The sequence below is a fragment of the Equus caballus genome, chromosome 21, assembly GCF_041296265.1.
Source record: "Equus caballus isolate H_3958 breed thoroughbred chromosome 21, TB-T2T, whole genome shotgun sequence".
Classification (NCBI taxonomy): domain Eukaryota; kingdom Metazoa; phylum Chordata; class Mammalia; order Perissodactyla; family Equidae; genus Equus; species Equus caballus.
In genome coordinates, this window is record NC_091704.1 from 59,422,193 (window position 1) to 59,447,462 (window position 25,270).

The 25,270-nt window shown below is 38.9% G+C and overlaps 1 protein-coding gene and 1 long non-coding RNA gene across 2 annotated transcripts in view; one reads left to right on the plus strand and one right to left on the minus strand.

Annotated features, from left to right (window-relative positions):
* FBXL7 (F-box and leucine rich repeat protein 7) overlaps positions 1-25,270 on the minus strand; it is a 382,032-nt gene that overhangs the window by 57,305 nt on the left and 299,457 nt on the right. The gene's annotated exons all lie outside the window — the stretch shown is intronic.
* LOC138919860 (uncharacterized) overlaps positions 3,936-25,270 on the plus strand; it is a 40,019-nt gene continuing 18,684 nt past the window's right edge. The window contains exon 1 of the long non-coding RNA XR_011430411.1: positions 3,936-11,080. This is a non-coding gene — a long non-coding RNA (uncharacterized lncRNA). The remainder of the gene's footprint in view (positions 11,081-25,270) is intronic.

The window sequence follows — 25,270 nt, forward strand, 5'->3', positions numbered from 1 at the left end:
AGCAAAGCAAAGGCTTTGTTTGTCAGGAAAACACAAGGATTTTCTTTCTACCTTCTAGTTTTGGTGACAGTTGTTGCTCTTCTAAAAAACAATAAAAATATGGACAAAGCAAAAGTCAGTCACTCTGGTAAAATTCTTGCATATGTGGCCTGTGAGGCAGCTAACCATGGGAACCAGTGCAGGTGCCCATGCCTGATTACTAAGAAGGCCGTAACAGCAATGGCATTCCCTGTTCAAGTGTCGAGCAATGGCTAGGTATTGGTACCACTGTTGTCACTTCCAGGCCTAAGAAACCAGGTGTTATCTTCGCAAGGCCAGTTAAGCCACAGAAATAAGCAGCGTTAAAGAACACACAATGAGCAGAAACACGCCACTCTGGAATCTACCATGCATTTTACGGAGTGGAATTCATTACCACATAACAAATATTATCTTAAACCACATTCTAATGAGCTCTGTTCCTGAAAGGAACTTTGTCAAAATGTGTAGTGCAGAGAGCCTGGAAATGAGAATCAGCAGATAAAGACTGTGGCCCCTTTGATCTTGGCCAAGTCACTCAACTTTATTGGACCTTATCTTCTCTAACTACAAATAGGAGACTGGACTAGACAATTTTTAAGGCTCCTGTCAGCTCTAATATCCTATGAGTCATTTAGGCCCAGAGTCCAGTAATTTTCCAAGAGGAATCCAATGGTAAGAACCACACTATCCTTAAGTATTTAACTGGTCAAAGAATGCTTTCATTTGTTGATAATGACTATGGAAATAGGAAACTAATAAGCCAGGTTAAAGGAAGTTAATATGCTGATGAACAAACGTGAGAAGACAACGGAGGTTGGCATAAACAGTTTTCGAAGATAGGCTCCAAGGACCTAAATTTGAATGAACTCATCAGAAAGTTAACATAAACCTAACATCCCAAAAAAGGAAATAATATCATTAACATTAGGATCCTTCAATATTATATGCAAGGCTCCATCAGAATTCCTCAATGGTAACCTGGCAACATTAGATTTCTTTGATAAGAGATAAGAAGAAAATGAAGCAAGAAGGATGGCCAGAGGACATTTCTTGATATTTGTAAACTAAAAATGAAAAGGTTCAGAAATAACACGTAAAATAAAATGTCCGATTTGATTTGGGCCAAAGTTTGCTACTCAATACATTTCAGCAACTTTAGGTTGTCAAGCAGGAGAATATGTGTCTATGTAAACAGAAGAGCATTAGGAATGAAATTTCATGACTAATAAATTGATTGGAAATAGGAATTTATGTGTGCTGGTGTATTTTCCTTAAGTCCTCTTAGTGGAGCTTTGATTTTCTAGAAGTATTTGCTTTTTATTTAATATTTCTGCATATAAATCTTCAATGGCTCTATATTCCCTATAAGATACAGTCTCCTAGTATTCATAACTGTCTATAATAGGATGTTGATCTATATCTTCTGATTTTATTTTTTACTACCTGAGGAGGAGTGGCTTTTAGTGACAAAGAGCATCAACTTATGAGTCAGGCCTGAGTTTGATTCTAACTCCGACATTCACAAGCTGTGGTCCCTTTACAGCCTCAGGTTCCTAATCTGTAAAACTGGACAGGGTTTCTCAGCCTGGCACTATTAACATTTTGAGGACAATAATCTAAGCAGCATCCCTTCTAGATACCAATAGCACACTTGCATTTGTGACAACCAAAAATGTTTTCAAACATTGCTCAACGTCCCCGGGGGGCAAAATTACCCAAGTCTGAGGATCTCTGAATTGGGGTATTCACGCTTATCTCATGTGTCACTGGGAATATGGAATGAAAGAAGGATAAGAAGCTCCTGGTACAGCCTGGGCTCAGTAATTGCCCATGTGTCTTTTCTCTTGATTCCAGTCCTGGCGGAAACACTGGAGACCTTCAGAGACTTCATCTATCACCTCCTTGAGTCCCTGCACCATCCACTCAAGACTGGGGCATAAACAATTGCCTTCTTTGAACTCTATCCAGCACCTGATTATGATAACTGGCTTTGAAAACCTAACTTTAAATGACATAGATGAGGAAGAGGAGGGAAAGGACCCAATGTATGGTTTTTCAAAAATCCCAGTATATAAAAAATAGACATTATATATGGAAATATTTATTAAGCCATGTTAGTGGAAATTTTTCTAGACCAAATTATGCATTAATCACATTCAGGTTCATAGCCATAAAACAATCACTTATTACATTAAATTTCCGGCAATCCACTGTATACTCATAAATATAATAAGGACCAGTCTATAAAATAATACCCTAGACAACTTAAAAGTGAAAAAAATAGTAAAATCTGAAAAATGGCTCTATTTTGGGTTTGATCAAAGAGGTGGAGGAAAACAACTTAAATCAGGCCAAAGAATTAAAATAATTTGGCTCTTTTAAAAAGAAAGAAAGGTAAAGATAAACAAAAAGCTAATACCTGGCCAAGGTAGCTTGCTCCCTTACAAATTCGTGGTTGGAAGTTACTGAAGACAAAGTAGTACAAATGTGCACTTCAGATAATTCCCACAAAAGCATCTCTTTGCAGATGAAATTAATGGATGCATACGGGTATTGCTCGTCCTGGATAAACGCAGCACTTAACAATAAACGCCCTCAGAGAATTCTACAGTTTTCAGATCCTTGGAGCTAACCACCGTAGAAGGGCTTAAGCTGCAAAACCTTGGCTTTCTCTTGAAAACCCTTCTTTCATCCAGCGAATTCCTATAAGAACACCTTTCCTGACCAAAATATTGGCTGAATGGTTTGGTATAGAATAATCCTTTATCTTTGCTCTCAATGATGATGTGTGATTTATGGTTATTTCTCATATGATGAATTGTTTGAGTGTTTGACACATCTTAAATAAGTTTTAGATATATATTTCCTTTCATTTTTTCCATTCTCTAAAGCTGAAAGGTTGAAATTTGCTATGGTTCTTTCAGAGTGTTGTAGAATTTTAAAGTGAAAAAAGAAACAGAGTGAGACTGGAATATGAAGCCATAAACTTGGAAAGGAATCCAAACTGCCATATTGATGAATACTACGTTTTCTTGAGCCAGTGTGCCAGCTCGGAACGATTGTTTAACTTGTCTGTTTCTATTTCCTCAATTTATGGCAGCTGGTCCTTGAAACAGAAACATTTCAAACATATGCATGAAGTAATTATACACATACATATACATATATCAGAAACTGTATGTTATATATTGAAAATCACCCTTTGCACGTCATCTTTGCATATATCTGTTAGTTGTTAAAAAGATTCAGAACTTTACTGGAGGAGAAAGGAGATCATCTATTTCTGCATAATTAAACTAAGTTCAAATATGTTTTCTGATCCCAATCCAATTGTGTTGGTTTCTCACTTTGCCTAGGATCACAAGAAAACATTTGTTACTTTTACCAACTTATTCCCTTGCTAATAAACTTTGAATAGTTTCTTGTTTCTAGAAGAGTGGTTTTCAAACTGTGTTCCTAAGAGCTCTAGGGTCCCACAGACCTATATCAGGGGCTGCCTGGGGAACAAGAGAAAGCCTTTGTAGCTGGTTTAGGGGTTCTTCTCTATGTTCACTCTCAACTACTGCAGCTTCAATTCAATCTAAATAACACATGGACTATTTATATTCTTTGATTTCATTTAAAAGAAAGACCCACTGCTCAAACCAAGTTACCATAGGTTTCCAAAGCCTTGTGGCATGATTGCTTGGAGAAGAAAATGTGAATTAGTTTCACTAAAATCTTCCTCTTCAACCTAAGCTCATATTAAGCCTACTTTTAGGAGAGGAGGAGAGAAGAGGAAAAGGGGAGGAACAAAAGAAGAGGAAAGGGGAGAGTTTTAAAGAACAGAATTTGCAGAAAGTGAGTAGAGCGAGGCATGCACTTCCTCTGTCACCAGGTTCTGTGTAAACGGCAAATGAAGCCTGGTGGGTCATTTCCTGGCTGAGGTTTGCAGAGCATCAGGACTGTGGACATGCCAGGGCACCATGCAGTGTCAGAGAAAGATGGTCCTGAGGTGGCAGAGCAGTAGAGGGAACCACTGAGATTCCCAGGGATGTTCAGGCAGAGGAAGAGGATCCCGGCAATGTGAGCCTAGCTATGGAGATGAAGAGGGTAGATGGAGGTGGGGTTCAGAAGGATGTGCATTTTGCTTAACATAAGGGGGCAAGCATGATGCCCCCTACAGAAGGCAGACAGATAATGTCTATCTAAGCTCTTAGGGGCCCATTCACCCTAAGAGAGCTTTGAAGGAGTGAGATCCTTGTATGCCCATAGGTGGCTATACCTGGAAAACAAACATTGAGATGTGCAAGCAATTTGAGTGGAGAGTCTCAGGTCACTGAGGTATAAACTTGGAACAGATTTTCCCTGTAACTTACTACTTGGGTTTTTTTAGTGACTCATAAGAAATACTCTAATTGATACTTCATTTTTCAGTCACTTTCAGTTGTGAAGATTCTTCCAGTCCACTTGATACACCAGTCTCCTACTCAATTCAAAGCCTTCCCTACCTGCTAGATTTATGGCTCAAGTAAGCTCGCAAAGAGCTGGGGTTGTGGTCTCTGCTCTCACTTCCAAGACACTCCAGCTACAGGTGATTGGTCAGAACTGAGGGCACATTCCTCTCTGCTTGCACAAAGCCACAATCTCTTCCAAACACACACACACACACACACACACACACACTTTGGGTTCTTTTTAACTAAAAATCCTTGCTCTCGCTCTTCCTGTACGTTTGATGGCACATATGGATTTCTTATAACTTCTTAATGGATCTGCTAGGCAACTTGGTTGGACTAACTCTTGGAAACAACTTACTTTGTATAAAATAAGTATAAAATAGAAATACAGCATGCAGGTTAAGAGCATTGACTCTTGGGCCATACTGCCCAATTCTAACCATGTTGATTTGAGGAAAAGTCACTTAGCCTCTCTGTGCCTTAGTTTGGCATAGTAATTGCACCCAATTTGTAGGGTTGTTGTGAGGATTAAATGATTTTAAAGGCATTTAGAACAGTGCTTAGCAGTCTGAAGTGCTGACTATCATTATTATTATGTTTTATGTACTTAATAGTATAATCTCAGCTGGGCTTGAACCCAGTTCTTACTACACGTATAATGATGAGCAAACCTTTATCACCAATCCAGGCTTGGTGTTCTGATTAGTAAAATGAGAGGGATGAATAATCTCCTCCTTTGGTTAGAGGTTATGGATGATGGCCGGGGCAGCGGCACAGGGGCACTCTTACATGATGCCATGGGAGTGAAAACTGGTAAAACGTTTTTGGAAGGCATTGTTGCAATATTTTTTTTATAATTTAATGTATGCATACTCTTAGTTTCAGGAATTTTTAGCTTTTGTAATTTATCTTACAAAAATACTTGCATACATGCAAAAAGATAAATATATAAAATGTATATTGAAACTGTTTTATAATGACCCAAATATGCATTTATGAGGAATTGGTTAACTATCATAAATAATGCTACTTTAGTTTATAGTCATATAAAAAAGGAGTTTGCTAGTCATGCAAGTAAACAGCCAAGTGGAAAAAAATACAAGTTATAAACCGTGTACATCTCATGATTCCACCAAAAAAAAAAAAGAAAGAAAAGAAAGAAGGAAGGAAGAAAAGAAGAGAACATGAGTGAAAGCAATAAAAATACATATGTATAGGACACAAGTTGACAAAATATATGCCTGACAATTACCAGTAGTTATTATAGGGATGGAATTATGGATGTCTTTATCCTTCTATGTTATATATGTCTTTATTCTCTAAATATTTTAAACTGTAAGTAAACATTACTTTGGTAGTTAGGAAAACAAAGCTATTCCTTTATTTATTTATTTCTTTAAAACAATCATAGACTTTGGAATCAGACAAACTTGGGTTCAAATTGTAACTTTATAACTTTTTAGCAGTGTGACCATGGGCAAACTACTGAAAATCTCTGAATCTTAGTTCCCTTAGCTGTTAAATGGATAATACTTAATTCTCCTTATTATTGCAAGGATTAAGTAAAATGGCAGATTTAAATTCCCCATCACAAAGCCTGGTATACTGTACACGTTTCATAAATGTCAGTCTCTTCCCTACGCTCCATGCTAATGACAAAATAGCTACATACTAAGCTGTTTATCTTAAAACAATAGAAATAATATTTCTCAACAATGATTTTAACTTAGCTCTACGAGTGGCACAAATTTAATAGCTCAAATATGTGATAATCCTTATCTTAAATGTATCATTTTTCCTAGGATGATTTTTACTTTAGAGGGAATAAAGAAAATGTGTAACTTAAGGTGGGAAAGAAATGCTTAAGTACCTATACCATTTTACAGAAGTCCCATCAGGACAAAGTATGTACATAATCTTTGGTACATAACCTTTTGGTACCTGGTAAAGCACTTCAGAGTTGAAGTAAGAGAGTTATTTCATTATAAAAGTTTATAAATATATATATGTATGTAAGTTTATATAAAGATACACATATGTAGGAAAAGCTCTTCCTCACACTAACAGTGGCAATCTTTAAAATGTAAACTTACAGGAGAATCTCTTTCTGTTTTTGAACTCCTTTCTATTTTACATATTTAAAAAATTTTTAATGTACATTACTTTTGAACTAAAAAATGCACAATAAATGGTGCAAAATTTTATTTAATTACATCTAAAATACATAGAAATAAGCAACGATGAAGAATAAATCAAGGTCTTTGACAATCATTTTGTTTCTATTTTCTATCAAAATTACCACGGCAAACTTTCAAGCTAAGTGTTTTACTAATTTAGATGAGGTCACCTAAACTCTGCAAAGGAAGTAAGAACAATGGATTTTTGACTTGTTTCTAACATTAGGAAATACACTGCTCTTATCATCACAACAGTGGACTAGTACCCTGGTTTCATTGTAAACAATTAAGCAAAACATTAGTCGAGAAGTTGATGGGTATTATTTAGGGAATAGTATCTGCTTTTTAAGTCTTGTCTGAATCTGTTATGATCAAGCAATTTAACTAGTGTATTTGTGAGAAAGAAAGAACTAACACAGTGCCTACTCGAAGTAGAACTCAACTGAAAAACCTGGGCAAGTTAGTGTAACGGGAAATTGTCATAAGTGTTGGGGGCTGTTTGTTGCTGGTTTCAGCCAGAATGACCTGAAAGCACAAATATGTAGCAGGTAGGAGAGGATGTAGGGAAAAAAATGAAGTATTATACTCTTAGCATGTTCATATTCAAAAAGGATTAAAAAGATCACCCAGTTTAATGTCTCTTTTTATAGAAAAGCACCTGATTTGAACCAGAACTTTTTCTTGAACCTGAACTTGAACCAGATATCGCACCTCAAACTTCTTCCTTCTTTCCTTCCCACCAAAGCACGCTAATGTAATTAGCATTCCTGGAAGGTCATACGGCAAACAGGCCTAAGATTACCTAGACAGACTCCAAATTCTATTGAAAGATAGGATAGTTAACATGATGGGTAACAGGATGCTTATTAAAAGAAAGTTACTGGAATTTGATTTTTTCATATTTAGGCTGACCTATTAATTACAGTCAACTATTAAATGTACACACTTATGAGGACAAACACTTATTAGTGTTGCATGTCCAAATGAACCTAGCATGCCTAGCCCCTCTATAAATATTTGTCAGATAAATTCTTAACAGACGGTTATTTACTATATGGATTTCAGAGCCCCTTTGCCTCTCTCTCTTATTTCTGCTTCACATTCTGGTGCCAGAACCATTTCTCTCTAAGGGCAGAAAGATGAAATCAGAGTAAGGAAACTCCCAAGTGATCCACTTTATTCTACTGAATATTTTGGTCCAATGGCTTGGCAGAGAGAAACTTTGTAAATGTTGATGAAAACAATCTGTCCATCTCTGTCACTGTTCATTCAAAGAGTCAAAAGCATCAAATATCCATATGTCACTCAAGAAGATAGCCAATGTCATAAATGTGAAATTTAGAGTTGCGTCCCTCACAAATCCTAGCTCCATACAGCTGCCGCATTAATTTTTCTAAAACCATCAATAATAGGGGAAATTTCAAGTTGCTGATCATAAATACAGAATCCTCGTGATGGCACTCCTGCCCATACCCTTAACTTCATGTCCTGCCCCTTCCTGCTGTGTACTTAAGAACCCAGAGCTCTGAACAGCTTTACTCTCCAGTCAAAATATGAATATACCTGAATGCGCTAGGCATGAAGGACTTGGACTACAGAAAGGCAGGGCGACATGTTCCTCCATGAGGTCTCCTCTCAGATACTCCACGATAAACATCTCTATCACCACCCTAATTGGCCAGGATTGAGTTTCCTCGCTCAGGTCCCAGGAATAGATGCCCCGCTTCCACCTCTCAACTACCCTTCCCTCAGCCCCAAGTATCAATTCTCAACTCAGGACCTTTGCTGAGCTGTGCTCTCCTTGGTAGGCTCCTCGGATCTCTTCCTTCAACCAGCAACCACTTACTCATCCTTTAAATCTCTGTTCAAGATGGCCCCCCTTGAAAAGACAGAAGGACAGCCAGGGACTATACCTTGAGTCCCATTTCCCCAAACCTACCATGGGCTAGGCCAGAGTTCCCTTCTCTATGCTCCATGGCACCAGTGGTTACATGTGTACTATGTTGTATCACAGCATAGTGCTCCTGAACAGGGACTCTGGAGCCAGTGCACCCAGGCTCAAATCCTGGCTCCTTCGAGAGCCAGCAGGTCAGTTTCCTCATTTGTAAAATGGACATAAGGGTAGAATCTATCTCATAGAGAGGAGGATTAAATAAATCAATGTATCCAAAGCTTACAATAGTTAAGTCCCCAGTCACTGGGAGCTATTAACAGTGTTTACCTGTATTTGTTCTTCGTCCTGGATATCCTGGTTTATTTTTCTCAGGACAAGATGTCTTAGTTATTTGTATATCCCTCACCCCTTGCATAGTGCTTGGCATCTAGTAAGCACCATATACATAGTAGACAAATTGAACTTGTAAGAATAAGAAGAGGAACTGAGAGTCATAGAATCCTACAACTGGAAGTGTCTAAACGCCAAGTTCCAAGTACCAAGTTCCAAGTTCCAAGACCATAGAGCTCTTTAGCTCTATGTTCCAAGTTCACAGAGCAAGGAAGCACTCTATGTAGGCAGAGAGAGCCATTTTTTTCCAGGGAGGAAATTATTAAACATTTCAGATTCTACCCTTGACTGTAAACATAGCCTCCTTCAATGGCACAGTCCTCGCATAGCTTCTAATACCCAAACGCTTCATGTCCATGCAGGGTATTCAATTATAGTTTTCAACGGAAAGTGTAAATTACAGGATGCCTGATAAATTCATCCAGAAATGCTACGAAAAACAGATGGCATTTTCCAAATCTTATCAAACGATTCCCTTTCCCTTCACTCACCAGGGTAGTTTTGCGCCAAATATGATGGAAAAGTAATTTGCCTGCCCCTGATCATTTACACACTCCAGAGGGAGGGGTTGTCGGACTAAGTAAGATATATTGATTTCCCACACACCACTCTCTTCCTTCTCTGGGTGGTTAAAACAAAACAAAGTATTTGATTTCCCCCATTTTTCTACTGATGAAAGATGACAGATCCAATAGATGAGCTCACAAATGGAAATCTTTATTTTGTATGATTAGAATCTTTCTCTCTGTTTGCACTGTAAGCAATCCAATATCAGAGAGATATTCCAAAGTCTGAAAGGACAGTGTTAAGGGAGCTACAATCCAGCATGCATTGAAGGACTTTTCACCAAAATGTCATCTCCCTGCGCACTCAAGACCTAGCCAGCTTTGACCTTGATGAAGCTGACAGGGCACGCAGAGGAGAGAGGACGGTTGTTTGTGCTTACAGGTTTGTCTTCTGGATATCTCTTTATTATATTTTAGATGTATCCTTAACTAGTAAAAAGCGAACTGAGAACTGATTATAGGTCTTTTCATGAATCAAGAACCTGCCTTAGAAGGAGGCCATTGGGTAGCTGCATGTAGGAAAAATTGCTAGTTTCTTAGATTATTTATACATTTCTTGTAGTTTGTAGACAATTTTACCATTTCGCTATTTATTCCCCTGAATATAACAAGACACAAGCTCACATTTATCCTTAGATATCCTTAGCTCCCCCAAACTGCATTAACTACCTGACTATTAGAAAGAATTAAGAGGGAATTGAAAATAAAAAGCAAGAGACATGGAAAATAATAATTATTCAATTCATATAGATTTAGCCTTGAGAATGGCTGTACACTCAGAGACTCACGGTGACTAAAACACTCACTCTTGAGGCACAACAAAGGGAAAACGTGTCCTCATGCTGTAGAGTATATATTAAATGACTGGAACGACACCTTATTTTATTGATTCAAACAGATTTCTGTTGCAGACAGGGACAGAAGCACATGGTCCTAACAGGCTGCATTCCGATGGTGCGGTGCTGTGGTGACCTTAAGCATATGCTATGGGGTGAATGATTCTGACTGAGAGAAAGTCTGCTTTCAGCTTGGACTCCATTTTGCGTTCAGGCTAAAACAGGAAAACAGGCCATTTATGCATCATTTTCAAACGGAAAGTACTTGACGGATGAAACATTCTCTGAACAGTGGTAAGACTCCAAATAGACAAGGGAATGCCAAAAAAAGGAGTGACTGTGAACCGGCTTGGCAACAGGTTCTTCAGGAAATAGCCGGGTGTGTGTATCCTTGCTGATTACACATATAATAGCTGCAAAGCAATGTTCTCTGTCAAGCAAGGCTGCATTTCAGAGCTGTGTTTTCAAAAGGAAAAAGAAACAGCACTCTAATCAAGCTCCTTTGGAAAGACGCAGAGCAGCTTTAGGAGCGGAGACGAAGTTAGGAGTTCCCGTGTGCCGGTGACAGTCAAATCGCACACAGTGAAAAGATGAGCTGGGTGCATGTTCAAAAGGAAAATCCACCATTGACTTACTGCCATGGAATTTTTTTAAAAAGATTCAGGAAAATCAAAAATCGAAAGCATAGATCATTATGTGGGAAGTCGACCTCTTTTTTTCAGCTTGTGCATGAGACCTCTGGAGGGGAAATGTACAGGTAAGGAACAGAGAGTGACATTCAGATTTGAAGTCGTGACCAGAGTATCTGAGCCCCAAGGATAATGGGAACGTCTGACAGCGCTTGGAAATTAGCTGGCTGCCACCCTCAGTCAACTGGGGAGGGAAGGTTGTGAGAATTAAATGAGATAATGCTTGAAAGCACTTGCTACAATGCCTAGCACATATTCTATGAAAAAGTTATTATTCCAAATGATAATATTAATAATTTAAACAAATGTCTGAGTTTTAAGAGGCCCTTCTACCTCTGTCATTCTAAGGATGACGTGGAGATGATCACAGTTTCTATGACTGTGTAAGTGGTCCCCCTGTAACCCCCAGGCCCTGTAAGATCCAGGGCTGATCTGCTTGATCTGGGAGCCCTTTCAAAGAGCTGTCTCCTTCTCTACAGAAGCTGTGGTCCGTAAGATAAAGGGACCATAAGATAGAAGCTACTCCGCCAAGGAGGGTACAAGAGAACCTAGAACATGAGCTTAGCTCTAAGAGCCCAAGTGGGGAAGAATATTGTATAATTTCTTTTCAAAATTATTGCTTTTTAACATGGAATCACATTTATGATTCTCCCTTGGAATTTATCAATTCAAAGGTTTCAAATACTTTCTTGTATCACCTTAACCTCTTTCCACAACATTTTTCATCACCCCTCAACATTTATATAGATTTCCCACATTAAAAAGTAATCAGGACTAATTTAATTTAAAATTGTATAACAGGTTTGATTGTGATGACACTTTCCAGGAAGTTATGGCATATGGATATCCAGGAATAACGAAGCTCTAATATCTACAGGCAGAACTGCTGGGGCTTAAGAAAGCAGGTCCTGGAACCAGGCTGCCGGGGTTCAATTCCTCACTCCACCTCCACATACCTAGCAAGTCAGGCAAGCTGAATAATCACTCGGTACCTCTGTTTTCACATCCGTATAATGGAGACAATAAGAGTACTTCACCCAGTGGAGAACTGAATGAGTTAATACCCATGATGTTCTGAGAACAGGTGAGGCAGAAGCAGGAAGATTTAAATGGATTTCCGGTTTATATAGGTAACTTGAATTCAGATAAACTGTCATAACAGTATTAATAGTTTCATTTCAAGAGATTAAAAACAAAATTAACATGTAAAAAGCTTGTATTTTGAATTAATAGTGATTTTTCTTCTAATTCATTTATTCATTTATTTTGCCAAATGTTTGTTAATCTTCTACTAGAAGGTCTCTTTCAGACACAGTGAAAAGAAAAAAATTGATACTAAACTTTAATAGGCAGATCAAGAGAGGAACCACATACTGCATTCATTTTACAATTAGGTAGCTTTTTGAAAATATTTAAATCACAAACCAAAGGATAAGATTTAGGAGTAGGTCAAAGCCATAAAGGGTTTTAATGCATGGAAGAACCACTTGCATAAACCATACATCACTGGAGTTCATTAAACTGCAGATTACTAGAGCAATAATTTATACACTCAGCTTTAAGAATACCCCAAAAAACATATTAAATCTTGGCAGCTGCCATCTTGGATTTACTTTTCCAGAAGAGAGAATAATTCTAGGCAACAGGATTTGAAAATATTAACCCCTGGCTTTGTTTCCTTTTGAATAGCCAAGGATTCAGTGCTCCTGAAAAATACCATTTGGAATAACAATGAACCCTCTAGAGTTTTTAGAGAAGCAGCAGAAACTCCCTTTTTGTGAAGCAAATTTTGGATTTTCAGCCACAACAAAATCTTGCAGTCCCTTGAGTTGCATTATAAAGCTTTACTTTTGACTTAATGCTCTCTCTTAGATAAACAATTCCATTAAAACCTGCATCATGCACACACAGACACAAAACCATCTTAGTTTCAGAGAGTGTTGTGCCTGCCATGTTGAGTTTCCTTTAAGAAAGGAAAAATCAATTAATTGAGGTGGTCCTGATGACACAAAGAGCTGGAAAAGCCTTCCAAATTATCACTGAAAGATCAGATTATTCTAAGTAATTCTTTAAGGAACATAATTGTACATGCAACACTATAGACTCATCAGAGTATTTTTGTCGAATATATTTCTAGAAACACAATTGCTGTTTGCACGAGTCACCTATTGCTACATAAGAGAGATCACAAATTTAGTGGCTTTAAATGACACCATTCAAGATTTCACACTTTTTGTGGGTCAGGAGTCTTGGTTGGGTCCCTGCTCAGGGTCTCCCTAGGCTGCAGTCAAGGGGTTGGCTGGTCTGTGTCCTTTCTGGAGCTCAGGGTCTCCTTCCAAACTTACATGGTTGTTGGAAGAATTCAGTTCCTTGTGGTGGTAGAACTGAGGTCCCTGTTTCCTTGCTGGCTGCCCACTGAGGGCCTGCTCTCAGTTCCTAGGGGTCACGTGCAGTTCCTTGCTGTGTGGCCCCCTCACAATGTGGCAGTTTACTTCTTCAAGGCCAGCAGGAAAATCTCTCCCTTTGGGAAGACCGCAGTCTGTACTTTAAGGGCTTTTGCCCAGTTGGGTCAGGCCCACCTAGGATGATCTCCCTTTTGAATAAATCAAAACCAACTGATTTGGGAGCTTAATTACATCTGCAAAATCTCTTCACCTTTACTATATAATGTAACCTAGTCAAGAGAAGGAAATCCCATCATATATGTAGGTCCTGCTCATGCTCAAGGGAAGGAATTATGCGCAGCTTGTACATAGAAGGCAGGAATCCTGCACACCATCTTAGAATCCTGCCTAGTGTCTGGAGCTAAAGAGTATTTACTTTAAAAATTTGGATCCAGGGGCCGGCCTTGTGGCATAGTGGTTGCGTTTGGTGTGCTCTTCTTTAGTAGCCCAGGTGTTGAAACTATTCTCTCTCTTTTTTTGGCCCTTGAACTTGCTTTTTTTTTTGCTCTTTTGGTCATAGGGAAGTTTTTAAAATGAATATATAATAGTGGAAAATTGAAAACAATTTAAGTGTTCATCAGCTTGCTGAATAAACTGATGTATATTCATATGATGGAATACTAATAAAACATTAAAAAATGAGCTGGATTTAAAAGATATAGAAATAAAGAGAAGACTACAATATATCAATTAATAGAAAAGCCAGTTATAGAATAAGCTCTATAATTGTGATCCCATGCTTGATAAAAAGTTTTTATGCCTATTTGAATAACTGTATATTCATAGAAAAATGTCTGGACTGACACACACCAAGGTGTACCCATACACCACAGTTCATATATCTGGAGAACTGGATTAGGCAGTGGGCTGTGACTTTTTTACTTTACTCACTTCTGTATTCTTCTATTTAATTTTGCAATAAGTAATCTTTCATTTTATAATTGAAAAGAAGATGAGTAATGATATAACGATGTTTAATCCACTTTCAATAAGACACATTGCAGTTTACTGTATCTTAGTTATTTGAATATTTTAAGTCATATTTTATGTTTGAAGGCTATTCATTTAGTGATATATGCTCTTTCCATTTCTTCACACTAGGGAGGTTAGTCCTAATTTTCCCACTTGCTAAAAGGAGATAACTGGGGCTCAGTGAGTCTGCTAGTTGGGTAGTGGTCAGAGAGCTGGTAGTAGGGAAAGTGAAATTGTAACCTAGATGCTCAAAATCTTATCAGAATGTCTACTCTACTCTGTCACTCACAAACGGGAGCTAACCGTGCTCACTTCACGTTGGTCTGGATCTGTGTGTGCAGAAAGACTAATTAGAAGCACTGGGTCAGTTCCCTGCATCAGGAGAGCACACAAGAATAACTGCTAAGAACCAAAAGGAAATCTTCCAAGTATTTTTTCCCTTCAAGTTGAATGAACCCATTTCTCAGAAGGACCGATTTCCACAAAGCAATTAACTCAGAGGGACGGGCATAATTCGGTACCAAATTGCACAGAAGAGGAAGTAGGAGGTGGCCCCATCTGCAGGATGATGGCTTCTGTCCGGGAGCACAGCCCAAAGGCTGGTGGCTAAGCTGGAGGTCAGGTGTATTCTACCCGAGGGAAGGAGGGAACAAGATGGATCCTGAGGCTAAGGTGGCTTCAGGAACGAGACATTTTCCTACAGGATCCCTAGCCATTTGGATTTTCTTATATTTGTAATTCTTAGTTATTTCTGAAGTCCCCTTTTTGCAGCAAGCGGGGGGGGGGGGCGGGGGGGTAGAAGCGGGAAGGGTGTTTTCTGTGAGTGACTATGATTTATCCCTCGTGAGAGAAATGATGCCACTTATCTCTGACCAATGCCAAGGCGCTGGTCCCCTCTGCGGCACTCCTGCTGTGGCTTCTTCCCCTGTAGGCCCTCCCCGTGTGCCCTTTCAGACACAGGCCCCTGGTAGTGTTTGGTTCTCTCTCACCCCTGCTGCATCCTCCCCCGCTGCTTGAGTGATGCTGTCCAGAGGGTGGAGACACTGGAGGAACCAGAGGACCTGCTCTCCTTCCCCAGACTGACCATTTCTCTTCATTAACCCAGCTGAATTGCACACTCTGCTCTCAACTCTCCTCCAGCCTTAGGAGAGAGGGCCAGCGCCCCACCGCGCTTTCTCTCACTGCTCCAAGGGGAGGATTGGAAAGAACCCCAGGGAACTGCCCGAGGCAGTGCCAAGAGCTACTGCCCCAGGCTTCCAGCAGGCCGACTTCAGAAACGCTAGTGCCCGCATTAGGAGCCACTTTAACATCTCTCACACTGGGTTTTCAGGGTTTGCGGCTCTAGAAAGAAGGCAAGTCTTGCTTTGGCAGCTAAATGGAAGCAGACCTCTGATGCAGGCAGAAGAGTAATACCTCCCCTTCCCTGGGACTTGAATGGAAAGGAGGGAAGCAAAATAAAAGGCCAATCTGTATGTAATTAAAAGCTTCTACTGGCAATTGCTTTTTTCCCCCTGTTAAAACAGCAGAAAGCCAAATTTTCCACGTTCTCAGGCCATCCCCCTCCAGTGCTAAACTGCCACAGTTGGGAGGAGTGTCTTTAGGCAGTGCTGGAAAACGCAGATCCATCAAAGGAAGGAAGGTTTTTTAAATTAAAAAAATCATTTTTTTTTTTAAACTTATGGCATTTCCCGGAGCAGTAGTTGCTAAACTTTTTAGGCTCATCTTTGGAAAGTATATGTATCTTTGCTGCCCCTGTGCACAGATTCTTCATTTAAAGATTACTCCTCTGACAACTTCTTGAGATTTAAATTAACTTTAAGATTTTAAAACTTAGACAAAAATGACAATAAAAGCACATCAGTTATGCAGCAATTTGCAATCTTCTGGAATTCTTAGACATTTTAGAGATTTTCACAATCCTCTTTGAAGCTTTCATTCGTCAGATATAGGAATTTGAGGAGAACAATATTTGGATATTCTTTTGTCTTGTGAAAACTGTTGTTCTTGGCATTCTTAGGATATGCGACTTCATAATTTTAATTCTATGACCAATCAACCACATAGAAGGAAAGACTCATATTATTTTATTCATTTGAATATTTTCTGAATTCCTACTATGCGGTATGGCCACAGGAGGAAGAAAAAAGGCAAAACCCCTGACTTTAGGGAACTTTCATTCTAGTAGAAAAAGACGGACAGACAACAAGCCAATAAACACATAAAGGTGTGTGTATGTGTGTGTAAAGCGTTATGAAGAAAAAAGGAGAGTAATGAGGATCGAGAAAAATGAGAAAGTTTATTTTAAATTGTGTATCTTAGAAGAAGACGGTGACATATTTTGTAACAGTAGCAAAAGTTTATATGAATCATCATTTTTATATTAGAATACAAATTTCTAAGCACTATATATGTGTAGGAAATTTGAGAAAAGTGGGCAAAAAGATGTTTACTGGAAATTATATAAAGCATCACCTATAAAAATGAGGTCAATATGAGGATCTTTCAAAATATAACCTTTTATTGGTAGAAATATTTTCATAGTCTCTTTCTTCTTTTCTAATCATAGGTAATAAAATATGTTATAGCTTGAAGCAGCTAACAGTATTTTTCTTACTTGTTCACTGAAAAGTACTAGTTCAAAAGATGCATTTTTCTTATCACAGTTAAATAATTAATACACAATGTGTATGCCATAAATCATTTAAAAGACTTATGGCAACACAAGCTATTCTCACTGGCCTTCTGAGGCCACGAGTCACCCCACACTGACTGTTCCATTCTAGAAACAGCTTCCTTTTGTCCACACTCTATCTCAATTTCCATTTAGCAATTCTGCTGATTTCAGCAGGGTTGGATGGGACTTCTAGAGAACATGAGTTCCATGAGATGATGATAAACAATAGACGTCATCCAAAAAAGTGTCTGTAGCATATTAGGCTTGAGAACACAACCCAATGCAAGATCTCTCTCAGCCTTCACATAGCAATGTATATCATAAATTACCATGCAGACTTCATATGAAGAATTTTTTAAATTATTTAAAAGCAGAATCATTTCTTGGTAGCATAATTTAAGAGATACATATTCTAACAAAAATATTTTGAGAAATCATGAATTAACATAGCCCCACAAGAAGATTTTTGACGCTTGATTCTTTAGGGTTTTCGTAGCCCCCACAAAAGATGATTGACATCCCCAAGAAATCTCTAATTAGGGCAACTTACAAAAATGATTTATTTTTCAATCAGAAGGGCCTTCAAATGCACTGTACTTATTCTAAGGTATCTCCTTAAGTTTAAACTCACTAGGACCCTAAGGAGACAATAAAAAAACAGAGGACCCAATAGAAAAATGGGTAAAGTTTATGAGCAGGCAATTCATAGCAGAGAAAACCTGAGCAGCACAGCAATGCATGAACAGCTCTTGACTGCACAGTACTCAGGGAAAACAAGATTTTTTCCAAAATGGGAAAATCACAGTGAAGGAAAAACAAAGAAAGAGAAAGGAATATTCAGAAGGTATACTGGAAAAAGCTATGTGGCTCATAGGGTCTATATGTTTTAAAAACAAACAAGCAAAACAATTAAGTAATTATAGTTATTTAGTAATAGTTACTGTTCTCACTACACCTATAGATAGAGTTTTACGTATAGAATTTAGGGGAAAAATAGGAGTTAAAAATAACAATTTTCCTCATAATTTTCAAGACGTTAACTTTCAAGTAATTAAAACTCTTAAGTGTGTCTGAGAAAGGGTAGTTTGAGAAAAAACGGGTCCAGAAAGACCCTCCAAGGACGACAAGCGTTTCAAATGTATAGTGAAGGGAGAAGAGATGTCAGTAAAGGAAGATGGTCTTGGTTCCGGGAGGAGAGAAAGACCCAGAAACCAAGGTTGAAAAGCATGTCAAGAAGGAGGCAGGGTCGGGGCTGGCCCCGTGTCCGAGTGGTTAAGTTCGTGCGCTCCGCTGCAGGCGGCCCAGTGTTTCGTTGGTTCGAATCCTGGGCGCGGACATGGCACTGCTCATCAGACCACGCTGAGGCAGCGTCCCACATGCCACAACTAGAAGGATCCACAACGAAGAATATACAACTATGTACTGGGGGGCTTTGGGGAGAAAGAGGAAAAAATAAAATCTTTAAAAAAAAAAAGAAAAGAAGGAGGCGGGGTTATCAGCGCTAAACGGAGCAGAAATTTGCACTGAGATAAAGATAGAAATACTTGCAGATTTTTAAAATTCAGCCTTGAGGATTGTCCCAATGGCTCCAGCCATGGTGTGCTTGTCTAATTCCTCAGTGTGTGGCCTCAGTTGGCTGGGACGATCTGGAGCCACAGCAGGGTAAAGCCACCCATATGCCTCCCCCACACTCCAACACACCAGACTAAACAGTTGTCTTTCTTCATGGCTTAACAACACAATTCCACGATGCTCCTTAGAAACGTCAAGAGAAATGAGGAGACGTCCTTCGCTCCCAAGCAAAACTTACCCATTTATCCTCCTTTTGCTTTGCCATGAGTGAGCATTTCAAAACTCTCAAAGAAAAAAAAAAAGGCTGCTGCTGATCCAAAAGCAACACAAATAACCATTGAGGACAGAGCCTGCATCCACGAATCCACAGCCATGAGAACTGCGCTGTCAGATGTGGAACTTAGATTTCTGACTTCTTACCAAGTTAGTTTTGAGGAAGATGCATTGTGTTCTGGGTCTTTGACCGACTTGACTTCTGGCCATGCTTAGCTCTCAGAATATCTTAACTATAATCATCATCATAATAACCAAATAGGAAGTGATTAGGTAATAGATTATCTACAGAGGGTGGTCTAAATCAGATCTATCTAGAACTTGGCTCAATTTTTCTTTGCTGGATTCAATCTAAGTATGTTTGCCTTAAACGTCAATTGTAACTAAACAGAAACGTCTTGTTAAAACAAGTTTATCTTCACTAAACTTAACTGTAGTCTCTGATTAGCTGTTTGGAACCTAAATAAAGCACAGTTATAGTTGTTTTCCCCCTTGATGGTATGTCAGTTATATATGGGCAAAACTGTATGTCTCAGGTCCTTTAAAATGTCCTAGAATTTCTTCTATGAACTTTGAACAGGTGTCACACTTAATTTTATCCAACATATGCAATTCAAGAAAAATTGGGTGTTTACTGCTTTATGAAAGGAGTCTTTACTAAAGGATTAACTACAAGTTTCTAATAAGAAGCAATTACCTAATTTCATAAAATAATATTATTTATAGTATTTCAATTTATGTTGAATCTTTTAATTTGAATGTTGGCTTCAGTCCAAGTTGGGCAAGTGCTCTAGACTTGTACTATAGATTGAATGTGTCACCCCTAAATTCATATATTGAATATGATGGTATTAGGAAGTGATTAGCCTTTTGCAGGTGTTTAGGTCATGAGAATGCAGCCCTCATGAATGGGATTAGCACCCTTATAAAAGAGGCCCTGGAGAGCTCCCCCATCCTTCTCCCACGTGAGGTTACAGCAAGAAGACAGCCATCCAGGAATCAGGAAGTGGGCTCTTACCAGACACTGAATTTGCTGGAGCCTTGATCTTGAACTTCCCAGCCTCTAGAACTGTGAGAAATAAATTTCCACTGTTCACATAATGTTTCATCTCTAGGCTATGCAATTCTACATAATTCTGGGCATCTGTCTGCTAGACAGAAGGGAGGGATCTAAACCTGTAAAGTCTGGATGCCTCAGTGCTTTCTTATAAGTGAAGTAGCAGAAGATGCTAAGAGCTCACAAGATGTCCAGGAGGGGCGTTCTGCCTGGACAAAGGGTGAAGATATAGTTGACAGCTGATTTATCCCAATTCTCCTGATAATGTTCCTCTCGAAGTTTCCATCATAGCGTATGATGTGGATGGCCATGGTGTTTGGTTGACAGGAGGCTGAAAGTTGACATGGGCCAGTTCATGTTACCCTCTGCTCCAAAACTTGCAGGGTGCCTTGGACTATTTGGGGCATAACATGTCACACGATCTGGCCTCTCGTTACCTCTCGGACCCAGTTCTTCCCAGTTTTCCTCTTGTCCATTTAGCTCCAGCACACTGCTCCTCACTGTTCCTTGAACATGCGGGTGCACTCCCACTTGGAAACTTGGCACTCCCTGTTACCTTTGCTGGAATGTTCTTACTACAAATATCTACATGGCTCACTCCCTATCTTAGTCTGTTCAGGCTGCTGTAACAGACTGGGTGGCTTATAAACAAGAGAAAAAAATTTATTTCTCACAGTTCTGGAGGCTGGAAGTCCAAGATCAAGGCACTGGCTGATTTACTGTCTGGCAAGGGCCTGCTTCCTGGCTCATAGACAGCTGTCTTCTGACTGTAACCCCACATGTAGGAAGGTGCTAGGGAGCTCTCTGGGATCCTTATTATAAGGGCCCTAAGCCTATTCATGAGGGCTCCACCATCTAACCGAATCACCTCCAAAGGTCCTCTTCTCAACGCCATAACATAGGGGGTGAGAATTTCAACATATGAATTTGGGGGGACACAAACATTCAATTTATAGCATTCCCCTATCTCATGAGGTCTTTGCTCAAATGTCACCTTCTTGACGAGGCTGACCTAGAGCATCGTACTTAAAATTGCAACCTGCTTACTCCTACCTTGATCTTCCAATCTCTCTTCACATGACCTATTTTTTCTTTTTCTTTTTTCTCTATAGCACTTATCATCCTCCAAAGTACTATATAATGTTTCTCATTTCTCATGTCTATGAGTATTGTCTGCTTTCCTTTGTTAGAATGCACGCTCCAGAAGAGCAAGGATCTTTATTTTATTCATGGATCTATCTCAAAGCTCTGGAAACAATTTCTGACACATAAGTGTGCAATAAATATTTGATGAGTGAAATTGGTAGCATATTGTGCAATGATAGGATATAAGGACCATGAGGGCAGGGACCAGCTGGATTTTGCTCATCATGACATCCTCAGTACCTATGACAGTCCCCAGCAAAGAGTACTTGTTGATCGAGTAAATGAAAGTTATGGGGGAGGAGGGTTCTTAAAACCTATATAAGTATTAGTGAAAAATAAATACTTTGGGCCAGGATTAAGATACTTTCGTGCCCAAAATCTTGCCCAGAGTTCTTTAGCTGCATGCAGGTCATAAAATTACCCAAGGTACTTCAAAAAAGATTATTTTTTTTAGCTATCTGTGAACTCCAAAAGGTCACAACTACTTAAATGAAAGTCCTGACAAAGGTGACAGCATCTGTTTACAAGGCAAAAGTACATGAAAATGATTTGTCCTGTGACATAATGTACAGGATTTTATTGCAGTATGAAATCTCTCTGTTTTGTGCTATTTTCTTGTGTTGCAATCAAAGATCACGGGCTTTGGGGTCGGACAGACCTGCATCAAATACCCTCCCCATCATGTCCTAGACCATGTGACTCTCAGTCACTTTGCCTAGGCCTCCATTTCTCATATTTTAAAACAATACTCACTCTTCAGGTTGTTGCGAAGCTGAAAAGGCTGTGTCAAGTATAATGTTTAATAGACATTCTACAAAATATCACTCTGCTCTGTATGTCCTTTCTATGCATGATTCTACTATTTCTGTTGCATGTTATAATTGCATAATTATGCATAAGAATACATAATTACAAATAAGATTTTGTTTTATCATCCAAAGTCTACCTATTAGACCACTTCTTTCTTTATTTTCTTGCATTTTCCACTGGAACCGTGCAGTAGAAAATGCCACAAGAGATTGGAATTAAAATACAGGCCATTTCATTTCTTTCCTCAGTGCAATCTAGCTGGTGATAGTCATGAGTGGTTACTAATGCTGAGTTCCTTAAAATTATAGCATTACATCAGAATATTTACTAAAAGGGCAGAGCAATGATTCATAAATTACCCACTATTTACATTTGAAAGAAGCTAATGGTGTATGTCCCTGATAAGTCATGACTTGATTATCAAGCAAAAGTGACCATTAAAATATGAAACTAGTTTACAGTGAGTAGCCCAGCTCCATTACTTGCAAATACTTCTTATTGAAATGTGATTAACATTAAGCTTCTGGAATTAAAGAATAAGCAAATTAGCAGCCAATGGATTTGCTAATTTTTCTGTTGCCTAGTTAGGTCTGCATAGATACCACTTGCATGATGTAAATCTTATTGACAAAGGAGCATTTTTGTAATCTGCATACTTCCAGAAGCTGGATTTTCAGCTTTGAGGCCATAAAACACACACTGTAAAAAGGAGAAAAGGGAGTACTGAAGGATTGAGAACTTTGTCAGGTTCACACAGCTTCTAAGTGGCAGACTTGTGATTTGAACTTCTTGAAAGAGAAGCCAGTTAAGGCCAAAGGATTTATAATCAGTGAGACGTGCATATAAGGTCATCTGGATTGCCTCCAGTCCATTAGATTCAGGACAGCAATACTTTTATCTGTTTTATGTATGTCTTTCATGGAACACAAAGATCCTATTAAAAAAAATCTATAAACTACCTGTGTCAAAGTATAGTTTTCAACAACATAAAAACGTGACTTTTATATAAATATAGAATGAACAAATGTAAATATTTTCTTTAGCTCTTTAATGAGGGAACTAGCAAGATGGATTCAAAAGAGAATGAGAAGAATATATAGGCAATGGAGAAATAATTTTAGAATAAGATTTCTTGACCAGATGCAAAGCTGGGCAGTGCCCTACAGAGCAGTTATCTTTTCTGCAGACAAATCATTTGACTTCTGTGGACAAAAATCTACATGTTAACATGTAACTTCATAGAATCTAGGCTTTTAGGAAATAGTACTTAGCCAGTCAAACAAAGTTACATTCCCTAAACAAATATACAGTCCTTGGGTGGACCTGTTAAATAATGTTCCTATATGACATCAAAACGAGAAGTTACTCTTGCTTTGCCTTATTTCCGCTTTCTGAATAACGTTTCCTAACTCCTAGTTAGTGCCTTCCTGGAAACTGAAAAGAGAATAAGTACAATGAAGATCATGAAGTTTTATTTACAGATGGCTCTACAGTTTACCATTTTATAATTTATAAAATTACCTTGATGGTGAAAATGGCACCCAGATACTTCTGGTGCAAGAGGGCATGCCTTGTTTCCTAAGAGTAGAAGCCAGATCTTCCCTGGTAAGAGTATTACCAAAATATATCTTTCAAATGAAAATGATTATTTTTGTCAAAGTAGTTAGTAACATCATGAAAATCTTAGAATGTCTGTGCACTTCCTCTCAGGCAGCACTGAGAAGACAATGCAAAGAAAGGAAAGTGGTAGGTGGAAGGCAACATTTTTGACCTGGATGGGAAGATTAAACAAATCTACTTTCAGTGTTACAACCTCCTTTAGCTTGAATATGACTCTCTGTGCATGATAGTGAGAAATGACAAAACGTGGCCCAAGATAGCTGGCAGCAGAGCCAAGGGTAAGATTGGACAGACTTGCCTTGTGTGGCCATTACTTTAGAGAAAGAGCCTTGGTCCATGCTTGCTGAAATTAAATTCAGAGGGGAGATACTGGAGCTGGTCTAACGCAGCAAAACAGAATGGATAACCCACCAGGGACTCCCTTTAAGTTTTTGACTCAATCGTTCTGATGTAGTGGATGAAGACTTCTTAGATCTCTTACTGCCTTGGTTCCCCTCTGCATTTGGACAGAGAATTTCTACAAACTGAGTGTTGTGTGTCATCCAAGGGTCTGTATCCTCTTCCATTGCTCTACTTGCAAAAACTTCCTTAATTGAACTAGCTGTTCTCACGATGGTTAATCTGAATGCCCTGTATTAAGAAAGGTCTTTTGACCCAACATGGAATCAAGATTTTTTAATCATACTTCTGAGGATTATTCAAAACTCCATTACTTTTGAATACATAACATCACATTGAGGCTTAACAAACTGACATTTACTAAGGAAGAAATGATTTTCTTGCTTGATTTATTCCCTAGTAAGTGTCAGTTCTAGGATTTGTAAAAACAACCTTTAAACAGATGTAACGAAATCATATTTTATGATATTATGAGGTTGCTATTCTCTGAGGTTACTTGCTTCTATGATCCTTTTCTCCACTATTTAGGCTGCATGGATAGCTTCCTCTATGAACTGCCCTCAGGGGAAGAGTAATACAAGGAGAGCTTCAAAATAGGCTTTTGAAATTCATAGCAGGGACAACAATCTTGAAAGTCAGAATAATTTAGATTCACCAGAAAGGCCTGGGCCTTTCCAGGGGAAAAAAGATGTGTCCATTAACTAGAGCCTGGAGTATTTAGAGCGTAGAGTTTATACTATAAATTCTGGAGCAGGGAGGGGTGTGTTAAGACTGATAGCTGCCTTCTTACTCTGAAGGCCAGGAATTAGGTTGGAAAGGATAGGAGAGGGCCTGAAGGGTGGCGGGCAGAGCAAGGGCCACGGACCATCTCTTCACAAGGAGATGAGCCATAACATGAGGCAGCCATGTATATAGATAAATGTTCATCATCATCTTTCCTAATAAAAAGATGCTATACACGTCTCTGTAAAACACCCGTAGCCTACCCATCCAGATCCTGCCACTTCGTCCCCTAATCTCTCCCCAGAAGTTACATCACTTTCTGAAAAGGGGAATAGTCTCATTGCCCTCCATGAGAGCAGCCCGGTGTTATTAGAATAATGTCTCCTAGAGTAAGTTCCAGAGAAAACAATTTGAAAAACAGACTTCTAGACTCACCCCGCACATTAGCCTCTTATGAGTTCTCTGTGGAACAGGAGAAGGTCTCAGCATTTCTCTAGAGTATTTGACCATAGAAAATTCAATAAAACACAAATATCTCTTTCCCAGGAATTACACTGACATCCTGTGA